Consider the following 19,913-nt stretch of genomic DNA (forward strand, 5'->3'; position numbering starts at 1 on the left):
AACAAAAGACAGGTTCACCAAAGCCGTTCTCAGACAGCGGAGGGCCGTTTCACCCCGTAAACAGCAGGGGGAGGGGGGGGAGGTTCCTTATAGACGCCACCACCTGCACTCGTGGCGCTGCAACCACGTCGACGGCCCTTTGAAGTCTCTGTCGATTGATGCTTCTCAGTGGCCTGAATATTCTTGGCATGTTGGCGCCTCCAAACGTAACACCCCACACCAACTTTACTGTAGGACTAACGGACTAACGGGCAGGACTAACGGTACAGTTCAACCTCTTTGTAATGAAGTCTAAATGGCCTAACCATTTCCTCGAACAGCTATTTTTTTTTCATTCCAGCTGTACTCTCATTTGGTAGCAACGGTCGCCTGCAAACGGGAGGTGTTTACCTGTCATTGTGTGTATGCAGGGCAACGTGTTGTTGCACCACAAATTTGCGCTGAGGGAGCCGGAAACGCGCGCACATAGCTGCTATCACTGTGCCGGTGGTACACAACAGAATATGTCCGCCTTACCAACACGCACCCGTTGTATCCGCGGCCCGCAGGGGGTTGAGTGCCTAAAAAGCACATCGTGGAGGAGATAGGTCGAAGAGAACAGGGAGGTACCTATTCAGGATATTCAGCTCCGTTTTATAGCTACCAAACCCGATATAGGCCGTTGTAAAAGAGGGCGCGCCACTACAATCTTGTCGCGAGTGCCCGCTTTGGTTATCTTTGCCACATATCTCCCAAGTGCGCAGGCCTTATCAGATGTCCGGAAGCCAGGATTTTGGTGTGGAGGATGCATGCACAAGAACGAAGGTTTTGGAGATGACCGTGCTTCATTCGTCAACGGTCCACGGGAATTACTTTGCGCTTTCCTTTTTTTCGCTTTACCTTGTGAAGCCAGCGGGACCTCGATATAATCATGCACACCAAGCCCAATGCTAAACAGTTTTAATCATGACTCCAGGTTATGAAAACGGGTGCTAAATTGCTTGATAACGTAAACAGTGAGCGCAGCGCGCTCGTAGTGGGTCGTGTGCAGCGAGCGGGTTCGGAAACGGGGAACTGTTTATGACCTTGGCAACAATGTCGAAGTGTAGCATGGCGCAGGAGGCCGTGCGCACCGGCGGCGTGGCATCGTCAAAGGGCGTGCATGAAATTTTCGGTGAAGAAGGGTGTGCTACCGTCAAACCATGCCCTCCATGCTGGCCTCGCTTGAGGTGGTTTACGTTTTCCATGTGTTTTGTGCCGTGCTCGACCGATCGAATTATGCCCAGTGAACGCCGCACTTTTTTTTTCATTTTGAACATCGCACAGGTACGGAGGTGTTGGGCTCGGTCACAAATTGCCATACTTGTCATGAAATGGCAAAAGGAGTTCATTGGAGTTCGGTATATACCATTGTAGGAGAATTTTACTTAGTAGAAACAAGATATCAAATATGTTGCCTTCTATTGGAGGTTCCAGGAGGAATGGTTGCCTCTCGCTATGCCCATAATCTCGTTATAAACAGTTTCATTACAGCAAGGTGAGTTCCAATGCAGTTGTGGCTATAGGCGCTAGCTCTGTCGTAGAGTGTTTTAACAAGCACGTGCTTAGCAATACGAGGACAAAAGCCATTTCAGCTTTTGTCGGAAAAGTGAGCCTTGTTTCGAAATTGCCTGAAACAGCCTCCCGGCTGACGGTACACCTCAGGGGAGACATAACCCAAGCCGAGTTTTCAGGATTCCTGGTTCCTTATTTGGGCTGTGAATTTATCACCCAAAAATATATAATCGATCTCACAAGTCCTTTGTCGCGCTGTGAAGGCTGTGGAGATCTGAGGCAGTCAGAACGGCGTGGAAAACGGGTTCCTCCGCGCCTCTCACCCCACGACTAATGGATTCATCTCTAGAAAGGAGTGAGCACCAGTATCCAGACGTTGCGCCTTGGAGACTCGCTGACTCGGCGGAAGACATGTTTGCGAATGGCTGCGCACCACCTCGTAGCAGACCTCTGCTATGATGTGGCCATGGGGGCTTCTCTGCTAATTCAAGCAGTGATTGAAACGATCACTGTCATTTCAAAGCACATCCTCAACTGTCCTTTCATTTTGTGCGACAATTGCTTGGAAAATGGTCACAAAACTCATAGAATATTTGAGGAACTATCTGTTGCCTTTGTCGGCCGTAACCGGACGAGAGAGATATACCTTTTCCAGTGCTGCAAACGACTTGTGAGATAAAGTGTAGCTTCCTCAGGCACCGATGCCTTCGCATCGACATTTGCTTGCCCCTTATTGCTTTCTCAACTGCCCCTGACGCGTTTTTCGAGAATTCAAGGCCCCTTTCACTCACTGCGCCCCCCCTCTCTCTCTTTCGAGCCTCATCTCATTCCCTTTCTTCCGGCCGAGCCCTTCCCCTGGAAGAACGCTAGTACCACCGCACGAAGTGCAACTTTTTCTTTAGGATTTTATGCACTCACCTTCTCCCACTTGTTTTTCCTATAGGCTCCGTGCGCTGCAGTTTGGCGCGTGAGTGGCGCCACCTGGTTAACAGCGGTGGCGAAAGGCGGACGCAGCCGACACAGCTCTCTGGTTCAGTTTGCAGTCAGCGAGGCAGGTGGTGAGGTGTTTCGTTCGGAAGCGAAAAGAAACTTGGATAATTATGAGTGCTCGACCTTCTGCTCTGTCTAGAAATGTCACAACAGCTATAAAAACACTGCAGCCAAGGTACCGAATATATTGTTACGACGAAGTGGCAGTGGAAGACGAAGTGCCCTCTCGCGTTAAAGGGCGAACGAAGAGGAGGTTAATGCAGCTCCCTGTTCGTGTGTGAGGTCAACAACAACAACAAGTTCGTGTTGGTGCTCCCTGCTAGAAACTCTTTATTCTAACCTCCAACACTTGTAATTAAATGTAAATAGTATTTCCCCGTAACATCCTTGGTGGAGGTGCGGCAAGACGGAACTACGTAGCGGACGATACCTAGCACGGCTGATAATGACGTAAGCATCGCCCCAAGATTCGGCAGCATTGGTGTCCTCCGTCGTCCTCACTCACCCTCGTGATCCTGGACCCTTCTCTGGCGACGATGACGCCGACGTCGAGACTTGGCTTCGCAGGTATGAACGGTGCAGCACTAACAACCGCTTGGATCAAACTTTTATGCTTGCGAACATAGTTTTTTTTATCTTAAGGGCACGGCGTTCAAGTGGTATGATACCAACCCTGAGACACTGACAAGTTGGGCTGACTGTAAGCAGAAGCTTATCGACCTTTTCGGCAAACCACACGGCCGGCAGCTTGCCGCTAAAAGATATCTTGCCAGTCGCGCCCAGTCATCCACGGAGATCTACGTCTGTTATATTCAATATGTGTTGTCTCTGTGCTGCACAGTGGATGCAAAGATGAGGGAGGCTGACAAAGTAGGACATGTGCTCAAGGGCATCGCAGATGACGCCTTCAATCTGCTTATCTACAAAAACTGCGACAAAATCGCCGATTATAAAATAATGCCGCCGCTTCGAGGACGCCAAAAGCCGACGGATCACCCGGCATATCGCACGCCTGCCCAAACGGCTGCGTCTTCCTCCTGCCAAGATCTTTGTTCTCGGAACCAGCCGACCTCACCTGAGAACGTGACCCGTATTGTGCGCCGTGAGCCTGAAGCAATTGGTCCGGCTCCCTTAGCAACTCCTGTAGCCGACCAGCCATTGATCCTTCCTCTTATTCAAGTCGTCGTGCGACAGGAAATTGATAACATGGATTTCAACTCAGTCGCCGCTATTCATCACCCCCCCCCCCCCCGCCAAGTACCCGAAGTCCCTCCTCTTTATCCTGTCCTACCACGCAATCCCTCCGAGTGGCGTACGCCTGACGACAGGCCCATATGTTTCAATTGTTCCCGTGTAGGCCACATCGCCCGTCATTGCCGTAGTCGATGGTACTCCTCCCAGCGGACCCATTCCTCGACTCCCCCTTGTCGCCCCGACGCTGCCCACTCAAGCTCTTTCTCGCGATCCTTGGATCAAGCTCCACCGCCGACGTCTCGCCGCCCGCTTCAGCCGCTCACCATCCCCACAGCGCCGCCAGTCCCGCTCGCCGCAACGACCACGCGCTGCCTGTCCTAGCCCCTACGGATGATCACAGGCGGAAAACTAGCTTGTCCGCCTGTGATCCACCGTGCTCTTTACCGTTCTCAACCACTGCCCTCATGAAATCATACTCGGCCTTGATTTCCTTAGTCAGCACGCTGCCCTTATTGACTGTGCTACAAGTGTTGTTGAGTTGGACCTACCGTTCCTCTTAGAACCACCTGCCCCAGTTGTGCACCGTCTCTGTACTGCAGAGTTCACCCGCTTACCACCTGCAGCCGCTACTTACGTTTTGTTTTTAAATCTGTTCACCTCTTCTCAGCGGCCAGTATGTCATCTCTCCTGACCGTGATTTTCCAGTCACAAAGAATGCAGCCCTTGCACACACAGTTGTCACAGTATTGGCAAACACCGCACGTCTACCTGTTCTCAACTTCAGTACGCACATCCAGACGCTTCCTCAAGGCATATGCCTCGCCACGCTGTCCCCGACCGACGAGTACGTGATCTCCGCAGTCACAAACTGTGTATCGCCCTCTTCGGACTGCCATTTCACAGCTTTTTCGAGACCTGACCATTATTCCAATATGATCGCTTCCGATCTCTCCGCAGACCAAGCACAGGCGCTTACCCATTTACTGGCATCCTTTCGGCACATATTTGATTTCAATGACCGCCCTTTAGCGCGTACGACTATTGTGCAGCATCGTATCAATACCGGTGACGCCGCTCCTCTGCACCGCCGGCCTTACAGGGTGTCCAGTTCCGAACGCCAGGTGATACAAAAGGAAGTCGAGAAGATGCTCGCTAAGGACATCATCGAACCATCCTCCAGTCCTTGGGCCTCTCCCGTCGTCTTTGTTAAAAAGAAAGACGGTAGTTGGCGTTTCTGCGTTGATTACCGCCACCTGAACCGCATCACAAGAAGAGACGTATACCCACTCCCAAGGATCAATGACGCTCTCAACTTCCTCCAGGGATCTCAATACTTTGCTTCCATTGATCTTCGTTCCGGTTATTGGAAAATCGCCGCTGATGAGCAGGACCGCGAAAAAATAGCTTTTGTCACACCTGACGGTTTATACCAGTTCAAAGTCGTGGCGTTCGGAGTTTGTAATGCACCAGCTGCCTTCGAAAGGATGATGGAATCGCTCCTTCGCGGATTTAAGTGGACTACGTGTATGTGCTACCTCGACGATGTTGTCTTCTCGCCCACCTTTGCCTGGCACCTTGAACATCTCAGCAGTATACTGACTGTATTTTGTACGGCTGGGCTACAGCTAAACTCGTCCAAATGCCGATTCGGCCGCCGGCAACTCACCATTCTTGGACATCTTGTCGAGCTGATTCCGCTAAAATTGAAGCGGTGCAACACTTTCCTCGTCCACAGTCCCAGAAGGACGTGCGCAGATTTCTTGGTCTTTGTTCCTACTTTGGCCGTTTTATTCAAGATTTTGCCCTTATCGCTCGTCCCCTCACTGACCTACTGAAGACCGACACCTAGTTTACCTGGGGCCCTGATCTACAAAATGCGTTTTCCACGCTTGTCCGCCTGCTGACGTCATCAACGATTCTGGCACATTGTGATCCCGCGGCCCCTACTGAACTCCGCACAGACGCCTGTGGCTACGGGATCGGAGCAGTGCTCGCACAACGCTCCCGGGGTCCAGACCGCGTCGTTGCGTATGCTAGCCGCCTGCTTTCACCTGCCGAGCGAAATTGCTCGATTACCGAACGGAAGTGCCTCGCCCCGGTTTGGGCTGTAGCTAAATTCCTGCCATACTTGTTTGGGCGTGCTTTTTCTGTTGTCAGAAACCGCCGTGCCCTTTGCTGGCTGTCCTCGCTGAAAAACCCCTCCGGGCGTCTTGGCCGCTGGGCGCTACGCCTTCAGGAGTATTCGTACACTGTTGTGTGCAAGTCTGGGCGTCTTCATCAAGACGCTGACTGCTTGTCTCGGTACCCTGCCCAGCCACCTGATCTCAGTGACACTGACGATATCCCTTCCCTGTTTTTGGCATTTCTGATCTGCACAACATCGCCGAGGAGCAGCGCAAGGAGCCATAGTTGCAAACCATCATCGAGGGCCTCAGCTCTGGAAGCTCGAAACGCTCCATGCAGCTCTTGGATACCAAAAATGGCATCCTCTATCGCCGCAAGTTCCGTCCTGACGAGCCCTCCCACCTTCTAGTCATTCCCCAGCAGCTGCGCCCTTCTGTCATCGCAGAACTCCATGACCTGCCTACAGCTGGACACCTTGGTGTGGCAAGAACCTACGACTGGATACGGCGCCGCTTCTTTTGGCCTGGCTTATATCGTAGAGTCCAGCGATACGTCACCACTTGCGACCTCTGTCAACGCAGGAAGAAGCCTTCGGCACCACCTCCTGGTCTTCTGCACCCTATAGTCGTGCCCGTGGAGCCGTTCCGCAGTGTAGGGCTCGACCTCCTTGGACCATTCCCGACCTCGGAATCCGGAAATAGGTGGGTCGCAGTAGCCACCGACTATGCCACTCGGTACGCTATCACCCGTGCATTGCCTACGAGCTGCGCGACCGATGTCGCTGACTTCCTTTTGCACAATCTTATTCTGCAACATGGTGCCCCTCGTCAATTACTCACGGACCGCGGACGCTATTTCATGTCTTGAGTTGTTTACGACATCCTGCGCTCATGTTCAACCAAGTACAAGATTGCCACAGCATACCACCCGCCGACCAACGGGCTAACCGAGCGTTTGAACCGGACATTAAAAGACACGTTGTCTATGTACGTCTCTCCCGACCACAAAGGCTGGGATTTCGCCTTGCCATATATGACGTTCGCTTACAACACCTTTCGGCATGACACAACTGGTTAATCTCCGTTCTATCTCTTATATGGGAGACACGCCGTCCTGCCTTTGGAGACACTTGTCCCATCCGCTGACCGTCCTGTCACCGCCTACGCCCCTGACGCCATTGTTCAAGCTGCAGACGCTCGCCAAGTCGCCCGTTGCCGGCTCCAAGCCTCCCCCCAAGCACAGAAGTCTCTGTACGACAATCGCCATCGCCACGTCACCTAAGAACCGGGGTCGCTCGTTCTTCTGTGATCCCCTTCCCGCCGCGTCGGTCTCTCTGAGAAACTTTTGTCCCCCTACCATGGCCCTTATCGTGTGGTGCGTCAGGTCACCGACGTCACGTATGAAGTTGCTCCTCATACGCCTGTATCCTCATCAAGTAGACCACCTACTGATATTGTTCACGTCATGCGCCTCAAGCGCTACCACGTCGCTTCTCGACCACCGGCCTAGCGCCGAGACGGCGCTCGTGCCGCTGGGAGTCATGTTACGACGCAGTGGCAGTGGAAGACGAAGTGGCCTCTCGCGTGAAAGGACGAACGAAGAAGAGGAGGTGAATGCGGCTCCCTGTTCGTGTTGGTGCTCCCTGCAAGGAACTCTTTATTCTAACCCCCAACACTTGTAAATAAATGTAAATAGTTTTTCCCCGTAACAATATTTTAACGCTTTCCTTGAACATCGTCCATGCTCGCTCACGCACAGAGGGTCTGCTGGAAATGAGTGCACTGTGGAATTAAATTGAGTGTGGACTGAGAAAGGGTTGACACTCACTAGGGTGTTTCGAACGTGCCATCATTGGTAGGAGTTGCTTTATGTCTTTATGTAGAGGGAAGGAATGCACTCAGTCAGTCACAGGAAATGGTCTACAGTGAAGTTCTTGGAGCTAGCATCTGAAGTTTGAGTCTGCGTTTGTTACACTCATCTGTGGTTCAGCGTGCCAATTTTGTTTCTAGTTTTTTTTCCTGCTTGTGTGTATGCTGTGGGAGCGACGTCGTACTTCTGAGTATACTTATGCCGTTTTTCACATTGTTTCACCTGAGGATTTGTGTATTTATTTGAATCATTTTATTTCCTACAGTGGTATAAAATTTTGTATCCATATTTGTTGCATTTCTAAGATCTCAAATCCTGTTCTGGACGAGTGAAAAGAAAAATATAGAGTGGTTCAAATTTCCCTACATATATTTCTTGGATTTCACAACATCGCTAAACCCTTAATTTCTGGAATTAATATTTCGATTTTAATGAAGTTTATCATCCCAATGCAACTCAGACTATAAGAGGCGCAATAGTAGGAGGTTCCAGATAATTTCAACCACTTGGGGTTCTTTAACGTGCACTGACATTGCGCAGTACGCGGGCCTCTAGAATTATGCCTTCATCGAAATGCGACCGCCGCAACCAGGATCTAACCCGAGTCATTTGGGTCAGCAGCTGACCACCATAACCACTCAGCCACCACGGCTGCCTTTCTAGAGTTATGTATTTGCCAAAAGAAAAATACGACCAAAATAATTCATGTAATTGGTGCCTTCACGAAACCCCTGAAATGAAAGTCCTCTAACTGTGGAAGATACTTAGCAAGAAACCCATCGTATTTTTGTATGCTTAGAGCTATGCTTCTCTGAAGAGAATACACAAAGTAAAGCAGTGACAATCCTGCAGGATGTAGAGCATTATAATCTGATATGTGTAGTAAATGTGTTTTTCGCAATTCTAGCCGACCATTCACATTGTGGATGTCACAGTGGATGTAAATTACATAGCTGATTCCACTATCTGAGTCAATCAGATACTTTTCTCAAACTTTAAAGGTACTTAATTAATCTCAATAATGTCAACTGCGCTGCCAAATATTGCAGTGTCGTCGGGACTGCAACACAATCATGGCTCCTCGGAATCGGTGATCAGCTTAACCTGAAAGCAATTTGAACTAAATGTAGCAGCGGTGGCGTCAAGGCTTTCAATGCCTTTAAATCAGCAGAGAAGCAGGCGTTGACTTAGAATGGCATCGCCGTTAGTGCGCGTTTGCTATGCGGCCGGGCTAACGCTAACGCACCGGCATGGATGAAGGCGCAGCGCCACCACGGCTAGTCTCGAGGAGAGCGCGCGCTCTCCCCTCGATCGAGAGACCGGCCGTGACTGAGCGTCCGGCTAACGCCGCGAGTGCCACGAGGCGGCGCTGGCGATGTGGTCGCTGCTGGCGCCACCATACCAGCGCACGGAGCCCATAGCCCAGCTACGCCATGCGCCACTCATTCACTCTCCCTCTGGATTCTTGTGACAACAAAAGTTCAAGAAAAAATTATGAGCCCATCCCCTCCTCGTCTCCACATCACTCGCCCAGGCATTTCGCGATACATTACTATGCTGTAGCCTCGGCTTGACGGGTCTGGCCTGTTTCTGGCACGGCGGCGCCTAGCCACACAAGCAGCGCGACGAGAAAGCATGCACGCTCGAGCTGGCGCCTTCGTAGTCTGAGCAAGCGAAAAGCTACATGTGATGCTTTGTGAGAGCTGCCATGTAGTTTAGTAGCCTGGCCTGCAATATCCTATTTGTGAGTACCAACATCCTTTTTTTCTTGGGATACTTCCAGAAATGAATATGCTTCGTATTGCTTTGTACTTACAGCTTTCGCTACAGACCGCCTTATTTTTCATAAGCGGAAAAAAGAACTTTACCCAACAATTTTGGGCAAAAACATTTTTCAACGGGAAAGAGTTTATGAAGTAAATTTGTTCATATGTTGTAAGTTGTCTTTATAGCAATAAAAAAATACGCTGGTCTCCCGTCGGCAGGCATCCATTGTAGTGCTATGAACGTTTTTGCTGCGATCAAAAGCGTTTACCATTGGTTTTTATGGCAGTCTTAAATCCTCGTTTCGAGCAATGTAAAAACATTCAAAAAGTGGTTTTGCTACGCATCGCAAGAATATTTTCATAACAGTTACTCACAATATGCCAATATTCAAAATTTTTGACCGAGAATGTTGGACGAGAAGACACCTGCGTGTCAACCCTCAACCTTGGCAACCAGATCAGCCGAGTGGAGTGTGACATCTGATGTGTTCGCGATTCTGTTGGTCATCTACCATTTGTGCACGACAGGGATCAATACCGCTTGTTCGCCACTGCAGCAGGCCAGTCAGGATATTTGTAAGGCTGTTTCTCTCTTGGGCTTGCAAACACTTGCAGGCGTACCTGAACTCCGCCGAAAATGCGTTATTTCTTGTTCCAGCTTATTTTTCCCAGTTGTCTCTCAGTGCAAGAACCATAGCGATGGGCTGCCAGACAGGTGTTTTAGTTTGGTGGTCAAGTACCACGATCATGCCAAGTGACGTATTAAAAAGGCGTGTTACTTCGCGCTTGTTCTATGTATGACAAGATCGCATGATGCGGCCTGGTCAAATAAGGCTAGAAGCCTCTCAGTGCTGCTTTACTTTCAAGCAATAAAAAAAAAAACTTCACTGGAATGATCGTCCAAAAACAACATTGGAGAGAGCAACAGAGAACTTGGGATGCGTAGGTTCAAATCCACCACGCGATATGTTCGTGCGCTCCACTTTTTTTTTACGGCAATTTTCATTTGGAGACTGCAACTCAATATAGCTGAATATAGCATTAGGCAGAAATGAACTACCCGTACTAGTTATTTTTATGCAAATTTTAACAGGAGTGGCCGGAAATCCCTTGTCTAACTTGAAAACGCTGTATATTCTCGTTGAACGTGCTTTCTATGCTATTGGAACATCCAGTTATGTAACGCGTTTGTTGTCACGGGAAAACTGGGCGAGCATTGCGAGGTATTCTCTTGGTTGACGCCAGTCTGTAACAATGGTCTCAGCCCTCATTCACATTTCAGGATCTTCCTTACAGATTTCTTCGAAAACGGACCCTTGCACCGGTGTAGGCATTCATTATAATTTCCTTGACGTGTTTTGACGTCTTCAAATACGAATATTCCAAAAATGTTAGCAGGACAGCTCTCCGAGGTCGCTATGCTCGATGTTTTCTTCCGAAAACGTGCGTGAACACTGTTCCTGAGACAGCAAAATGAATGTAACTGCAAAAACGACATAGACAAAAAAGAAAGGCACTTAAAGATTTGGAGCTTTTCTTGAAAGAAGGGCGTGCTTTATCGACCTCGTTTCAAATGTTTCATGTAATATTGCTGCAGACAAAACTTCATTGTTTTTCGCTAGCTATGACAACGTTGCATCTAATGTAGGACGCGGTGTATAGATATATTATTCACTTCATTATTTCAAAGCGCAAGCCTTACTTGCCCCGTTAAGCGAAATTCCGCGCGCGCGATCGTGTGTGTGTGTGCGTGTGCGTGTGTGTGTGTTTTGATTTTTGGTTTATGGGGGTTTAACGTCCCAAAGCGACTCAGGCTATGAGGGAAGCCGTAGTAAAGGGCTCCAGAAATTTCGACCACCTGGGGTTCTTTCACGTGCACTGACATCGCACAGTACACGGGACTCTAGAATTTCGCCTACATCGAAATTCGACCTCCGCGGCCGGGATCGAAACCGCGTCTTTCGGGCGAGCAGCCGAGCGCCGTAACCAACCGCTCAGCCACTGCGGCGGCTACGTGTGTGTGTGTGTGTGTGTGTGTGTGTGTGTGTGTGTGTGTGTGTGTGTGTGTGTGTGTGTGTGTGTGTGTGTGTGTGTGTGTGTGTGTGTGTGTGTGTGTGTGTGTGTGTGTGTGTGTGTGTGTGTGTGTGTGTGTGTGTGTGTGTGTGTGTGTGTGTGTGTGTGTGTGTGTGTGTGTGTGTGTGTGTGTGTGTGTGTGTGTGTGTGTGTGTGTGTGTGTGTGTGTGTGTGTGAGAGAGAGAGAGAGAGAGAGAGAGGACTCCCCTGAGAGAGGACTCCCAGGGATCTACGAGTGTTAAGTACAGGAAGACCAATTCTGCATATATCGGCATTAAGTCAGTAGCTATCGCGTCATACCTTTCAGGCCGAGCGGGGTCATCGTAGGGCCACGACTGCATTCACGAATTTAACGCGCAGACCAGAACGGGTGCGGCGGCGTAGCGGCGGTGGATCCGGAGATCCTTGCGGACGTACGTAGAGCCTTGCTGAAGAACATGAAAGCTCCTTGGTGAGCAGTAGTAGAGAAATCACCAACGCTGGGGAAAACGACAGTGAGTCGGAGGGGAGAGCGACAGTAAGGCAGAAGTGGAGAGCGGAGCAGATATCCGAACCGACAGCGAAGACAGATGCAACATTAGTGATGGTGAAGAGGACCTCCTCAGTGACGGGGAAGAAGACGAGGGAGCGTATGATGATCTGCGCCATGAAAAAAACAGCTGTGCCGCAGTCTGATCATTCAGAGCTTCTGGAGAATTGTATTGAGGACTTCGGCTGAAATACCCTGACTTGAAGACGACAGTAGCTGTGGCAATAGTTCTGATTATGTCTTTCATTGTGGCTCATGGCTTGCCCTGGTCTGAGGCAGACGACCTCTTGAAGCTCGTCGCGCGCTGTTTGGGTTGAGAGATGTGGTCTGCCCACATCAAAATACCTGCTGCGAAAGGTGTGATTGCCAAAATCTGCGTCTGTGATTAATTACCACTACTTTTGCCAGACATGCACATCATTGCTCAATCCCATGACAGAGAGATTACACATGTTCTGTGATCTATGCCATGTCAGTTCCAAAATATAAGTGGTGAAAATTGCAGGCAACTCTTCTGTCATTCTTGATCTAAAGAAGCTATTTTCTGGACTGATTACTAAACTTAAGGATACCCTGTATGAAAATCTTTGCCAGCTGAGGCAACAAGCACATGGAGGTCGTCAAGTGATCCATGATATAACCAGCGGCATCATTCACCGATCTTTGCATCATAAACGTGCGCTCAACTTGTCTGATATTACGGTCACTGTGAACACTGATGGAATCACTTTTTCAAGTCATCAAATGCATCAGTGTGGCCTATTCAAATGACAGTGAATGAGCTGCCTTCGCCGAAAAGATATCAAAACACGGTTCTAGCTGGATTGTGGTTCGGGCACAAGCATCTAGACATCCTGTAGTTCCTGGGCAAGTTTGTTGACGTGTTAGGACAAGTCGGACAACTTGTTTGGGAGCATGGCTCGACTTCGACCTACACCTGAGTCTATGCTAAATGCTTCTGCATCGATGCCCCTGCCAAGGCATCTGTGGGCAACCATGTCCAGTTTAAGGGATTTTTCGGCTGCCCGTGGTGCCTTTCATGTGGAACGAGCATAGAAGGTATGCCAAATTCTGCAAAATATAATGCATTAACAGATAGCACGGGCATAGAAGAGAAAGCTGATTGCTGGCTTTTAAACGGCCAAACTATGGCGAGCATTGTAAGAATAGTTGGTCCACCAATTGCAAGATTACGAATGTAGAACAAGGAGAAGCACATGGGCTCCACAGCTAAGGTCTGCACCTTGGCTACGGCAAAAAAAATTGGCTACAGCCAACAATCTCAACATTTGCATTTTACTTCAGTGTTAAAATTTGTGCTTCTTTTGACTGGGTGATCAGATGTATTTTTTGTGTGTAATCACTTTCTAGAATGCCTTTTCTCTTGTCTTTCCTGGCCCACATGTATTACTTGCCCTCGTCTGTTTCATTGCTAGAGGTTAAGATGTTTTTTTTTTCATTATTGCGCTACTTCTGGATATTGGTTCACATCCAGGATTTATAAGCTACTCAGTGTCCTGTCCATTTTATTCTTATAACATGCATGTATGCTGAATCCCACCTCCAACATCAGTAAACCTCTGTCATAATTGTTGTATGTGCAGGTGGGTTTGCCTGTATGTTTTATGACGCATGAGCAAATTAGGCTGCCATGTGCTAAACACAGTGTTGAAAAAATTATTGAAGTGCTGACAGACCGCTAGTTTTAAAAGGTTACATTGAGTTTTTAATATTTCCTTCAGCTAAAAATTTAACACCCACCTTAAATATAACTTTGCATTTCCTCGTAGGAGTAAGTTGGGGTGCAAAGGGATATGTTTACAGTAAAATACTTTAAAATGCTTTTTCTTCCTTTCTTAAGCCTTGTGCATGAAAATAAAATATGGTTTACTGCAACCCGTCTCCTTTTGTCCCCTTTCATCTTACGTTGCATAATATAGAATAGCCATGTTTTCCTTTATTCAAAGCTTTTACAATAGCTATTTTCTTCATTTCTTTTCTTCTAATAATACTTACTCTAGGCAGATAGCTATACCTCGGTTCTGCCCCTTGTACAAAAAGGACCAACGCCTGTGTCCGTAGAGACTTGAAGCGGGCATTGAAAAACATTTCAGTGAACGGACTCAAGCGGCCATCACCATTGGCAAACATGCCTCACCTTGATCTTGTGTGATGCTACACAGTTGAATACATGCACCGTGTTCTTCTGGGTATCACCAGGCAGCGCACGGACTACTGGCTGGATTCTTCGAAAAGCCATGAGCCTTACTACATTGGTAAGTGTACACAGCGGCAAGTGCAAGTGAAGCATGGTAGTGTTTTTAAATTTTATTGCTCGAAATAGAAACTAGAAAATTGAATATATTAAGCTTGGAAGAGGGCTTCTGTGTACCTATCATTTATAGACTTCAGTGTTGTGCCACTTTATGACAAACGTTTTTGGTACGAGTACAAAACCGAAAGTCCATCATCGCAAACCATTGCAAATATTGCAATATAGTATTCATTATTCTTCAGCAGAGTATGAATCATTGTATTGTAAAATAAAGCTAACCTTTGCAAAATATTAATATTTTGGTTCTTGTGCTTCAACTCGCCTTATCACTGTAGAGGACCCCCCCCCCCCCCCCCTGTTTTGCTGTTTATCCCATAAGGAATGGTAAGAGAAAGAAAATAAACACGGTTACCTGCACAGTTAAATGTGCACATTATGCTGCTAAAATGATGAGCGATGAGCATGTGATTGGTGGCATTGTCGGGAAGAGATGGGATACGAAAATGTTTTTCAACAGTCTGTGTGACCAAACTCAACCGCGGCATAGCATCTTATGTTTGCAAAGAACGTTTTGTTATGCAGCTTGACAGCTTAATATGTTCTGCTTTAGTTTTCTACTTTGCGTAGTTGGGTATCACCTATATATGTTGTTTCTCAGATTCACAACTGTGAAAATCATGTATTGTCTTTTTCAGCATGTCTGTTGCATAAGAATTCATACTCAATGGTAAAGACGCTTCTTTCGTTATAATGCAGGACACCCAAGCATATTTGAAGAGCTCGACAAGCGACTGCTAAGCGCACGACTGCCTCACCACTTCACTCGCCCGCCCCGCAACTTGCGGGAAAAGTGTTAATGGAGAGCTCATGAGCGGAGAAATCGGCTCCTATTTTACTGCATTCCTTGCTGTCGTCACATTCTCCCAGAGAGGTACTTTCGACACTTCGGGATGCTCTCAGAAGCAATATTCATTTTGCTACCGGGTGCCTCACATTGGAGATAACACATCGTGCAGGTGAAAGCATTGTGCCAATCCCTAGCCCAGAAGTATGGCAGTAACACAGATCATAAACTGTTAACTTGCGGAAAACCAAAGCAGCAAAAATGAAACATTGACGAAAGAGGAAGAAAAAAAACACGCGCTGACTTCAGCACGTGTTTTTCTCTTTCTCTGTCGTCGTAATTTTGTTTGCACTGCTTTGATTTTCTGTGGCTTGCTTGCTGGCACTTTAATATCTTGCCTGGGTTGTGTTTTTGAACCGCTCTCTTGACTAATCATATAAGATGGACTGCATGCTACCATCCATCTCATATACCATTTTGCCAGCTACGGCAACTGCCCTTTATTAGAAGCTAAATGTGTCCATTTGCTGTGTAATATGAGCACATATTAGAACCTAAGGAGACTAAATTAATCCGATGTCCTACGTTATGACGTCTCATAGCTTATTTGCCACTTCAGGATGCTTTAACCCCACAATTAAAATTTCGGTGCAATAATTGCATGTAACAGTTCAGATCCCACAACTTGTTTCAGTATGCACAAGCAGTAAAAAGAAAAGAAAAGAACACTTCACCTGAAACAGTGTGCGGTTGCCATTTTTTACTTTCGTTGCATTTTTTTCATATTATTATCTCCTTTGTCATGGTTTTTAGATTTTTTTTACATTTTTGAAGAGTGCATCTTTGAAAGCATGCTAGCAGATGAGGTGCTGAAGGTTGCTTCATAAAGCGACATTTCCTCAAAGCTTGAAACGAAGAAAAATGAGGGATGGTGAGAGCCTTAAAAAATTTAGTGTCGAAAGGAGGGATGTGATTTCAGGTGTCTCAACAGCACTATGGTGTGCTCTTACAGGCGGGTTTCACTGTACAGGTTTTATGACAAAATAGTCATAATCATCATCAGCCTGACTACACCCACTGCAGTGCAAAGGCCTCTTCCATGTCTCTCCAATTAACCCCGTCCTTTGCCAGCTGCGCCCACCTTATGCCTTCAAACCTCCTAATCTCATCCGCCCACCTAAACTTCTTGCTACGCTTGCCTTCTCTTGGAATCCACTTCGTTACCCTTAAGGACCTGCGGTTATCTTGCCTTGGGCCCATTTCTTTCTCTTGATTTCGTCTTGGTTGTATTAACACGCGTTTGTTCCCTCATCTGACAAAATAGTATTAATCTCATTTCCAGGTTCTTGGTAGGCAGTTTATCAGGTGAACTGTCCTCTTTACACACGCAGCAAAACATGCTCGATTTGTGTTGTACAGTCTCATTATTGCATTTCTAGTCATTCGCGCAGCTTCATAGCCCTGGCAGTCTTACATGACAAAAATGGATGTTGTACTAGCGTGTAACTTTACATTCTCATCCACGCTGTATGGCTTCTCATTTCAGAGCGACTTCTGGGAAAATTTGTTCAGTGCACTGCTGGCCTTTATGGACAACGCAGCATGACGTTCAACATGCATCAAATCCTGCATATGGCGCAAGCAGTACGTAACTTTGGCCCTCTCTGGGCACATTCAGCCTTTGCATTCGACAGCGGCAATGGCCAGATTGTAAAACTTGTTAAGGCGGCTAAAGGTGTTCCAAAACAAATTTTCGAACGAGTGATACTCTCACAAGAGCTTAACCTGCTGCTGAGAGCAATGCCCTATGCAGAAAATGCGAAAGATGTGTGCCTGGGTTTTCTTGGCCACTTAAATACTCATAATGCCCGGCGTGTCAGTGGTGCATGTATGTTTGGTGTGCCAAAAAATCTGCCCTCCCTCTCTCCCGAAGAGGTTGCCTGCCTGGAGTCGCTACTTGGTAGTGTCCCTCAACTGCAGGAGCATTTCAGGTTTTCCTTTCTTGGAACAAATTTTCATAGTTAAATGTACCGGGCAGGGAAGAAAAACTGCGCTGCGTTTCAGCCGACAGAAAATGGATATTACATTATAAAAAGAATATTTGAAGTGACTGATTCCAGTTCTTCGGAATATGAAAAACTACTTTTGATTTGTTCTAAGATTGTCACTTATGGCAATTTTGGGGAATTTTCGCCACATATTTCAGGATGTTTTTTTTTCTCTGGTGCATTCACTGGTCCCACTTAGTGTATATGACATTAATAAGCCCTGTGTTTTGATTTCGTTTGGCAACTCAGAGCATTAAATCTGTTCTATTCCGAACTTAATTGAACGCGACTGAGTCATCGTGTGCACCTGCTTATCTATTGCAGGAATTGGAGCTGTTACACCTCACTTTTTATTTTGGATGGCCAGCATGTATAAGCATGAACAAAATGGTAGGAATTCTATTAAATATGTATGAGAAAGGCATAGCTATCATTCATTCATGATACCACTTGTGTCGCAACAAATTTGCATGATCTCCAGGAGGAGCTAAATGGCATACTCTCATGCCCCCGTTTATATGACCCCATGAGTATGAAAAACTAGAATTATTTAGTTATTTTGAAGACCAAACATTTTCAATGAAATTATGCCTTCTTATTATGGAAAATCATTGTATTGATAGTGTATAGAGCGAAAGTGCATAGAGCCCATTCAGGCCCATGTATTTGTCATATTAATATGGACAGCAGTGAAAACATCTCGACTGCCCCAGCTAGATGTTTCTGTTCCTTTATTTTGAATACCTTAGTGGTGGCCCTTTCAGTGCTTTCATGCTTTACGTTGCTAAGGTGCCCAACTGACGTGCCTTATGGGTGGCCATATATTGTCATGCATTGTATTGAAGGGGTGCAGACATTGACTTTAGTTAAAAGAGATCTCCCAACATGTTCTTACTGTACAGTACGTTATACAAGTGTTATCCTCGTCTAGATTGCAGTTTCAAGCAGTAAAAACAATGATTTATTTTGCTATAAGGCTATATCGTTCTAAAATACATGTGCTTTCGAAAAGTATGCAGGCAAAGCAACCCCTCGAGTGGTCGTAACTAGTGGAAATAGCCAAATTTTGTCGTGCCACAGCGGCGAGGTGAATGGCGTTTTAGAAATTCTAGAAACTGATATTGCTATTACTAACAACAGGCTACCAATCTGTATTTGCAATCAGGTGCCTATTGGTAAGAGTTAAAAGTTAACTATTAGAATTTAGTTAATCACTTAGGTAGTTAATATGATTCACCTGTTTTTTGACGTCCGCCAACACTCATATTACTCTGCCGCAAATTTCCTTTCTTTACCTCAAGAAACTTATTTTTAAAAATTAGTGATCACTTTCCCTTAAACACCTGGTATTTGTTGAATGTCAGACTTTAGGCGGTAGCATTACTAAAGCATTTCTTTTAATATACAGCGCGGAAAACGGGGACTTTAGGGTAGAAAACAAAGAACAAGCGCTGAGCATTTATTGGCTATCTTATGTACTTAAGTGCTGACATGATTCTGTGTACCCAGTTGTCACATTTTAATGCCCGTTGTCTTCGTGTTTTGTGGTGTCATTTAAAAAAAAGAATTACAGTGCAGAGTTACTTCTTTTTTTTTTTTGCTGTATGCTTTTGTTATCAAGCAGCAAGCTCTCACTGTCAGGTATACTTATATATGGTTTATACTTACCCAGAATGCTGTTTGAACAGATCAAGACAATAGTTTCTTATGGTAGAATGTTTGCAGTTGATTGTACAGTAATGCTCAGTGCATGACGCGCATATACCTGTATGCGACATGGCCTGAAGCAATACTATTGGGGCGTCATGTTTATTTCTATCTCAACTTCTTTAACCGCTTCCAGCTTCATTCACCACATATATGGTTTGCTGGGTGTTATAAAAAAAAATTTCTGGCCTTGCTGGAGAATGTAAGAACTTTATTACTGCTTACTTAGTTCGTACTTGCTAGTCAGTTTTTTCACTACCTGTAGCAGCCATCTTGTTTTTTGTGGTATATTTTTTAAAAAAGGTGTCGAGATCGATATAATTTCTTATTTTTGTTATTTCTCAGAATGCTCCTTCTGTTCATTATGCTTATGCGAATTGTGCACTTGCCAGGAATAGGTATTTTGGATGTGTCCTATTAATGGTGTACTATAATTATGGTAAAATCCTACTGACTGTATATAGAAGGGCTGCATATTCATGAGATATCTCTTTTTACTTAATTATATGAAACACTATTGCGTATATATGCCTATAAAATAATTAATTAGTGCATGTTTACTTTATTTCGTACATGCACACCAGTTGTCACTGATTGAAAATGGCCTCAGTGCTAATTGTGTTCTGTGGCGTCATTGGAGAAAATATTTTTTCTCCGTGTATTTTTGCCAGTGTTTTGCTGTGTGTTGCACGTGAATAAAGGTTATGAATTTGGTGTGTGAAACAAAACATTTTTTCTGATATTTGTTCTGGATAAAGAATTATTCTTTCACCACTTGGTTTCATATATATTAATAGTGCGTCGGATATGTGATGAGCTGCAGCCAGATACAAAGGAATATTGTGCATTATATCTAAAATGGATCGATTAAGAAGGTGTAGGATATTCAAATCAAGTGAATATTGTTAGAATTAACGTAAATACGTTAGTACTGATGCGTTTTTTTTGTTCCGCCTTTTCA

The 19,913-nt window shown here is 46.2% G+C and overlaps 1 pseudogene; it reads left to right on the top strand.

Annotated features, from left to right (window-relative positions):
- Window positions 1-1,089: 1,089 nt before the first annotated feature.
- Window positions 1,090-19,373, top strand: LOC144123004 (uncharacterized; annotated as a pseudogene).
- Window positions 19,374-19,913: the final 540 nt, after the last annotated feature.

This window comes from Amblyomma americanum, chromosome 1 (assembly GCF_052857255.1).
Source record: "Amblyomma americanum isolate KBUSLIRL-KWMA chromosome 1, ASM5285725v1, whole genome shotgun sequence".
NCBI classification, from domain to species: domain Eukaryota; kingdom Metazoa; phylum Arthropoda; class Arachnida; order Ixodida; family Ixodidae; genus Amblyomma; species Amblyomma americanum.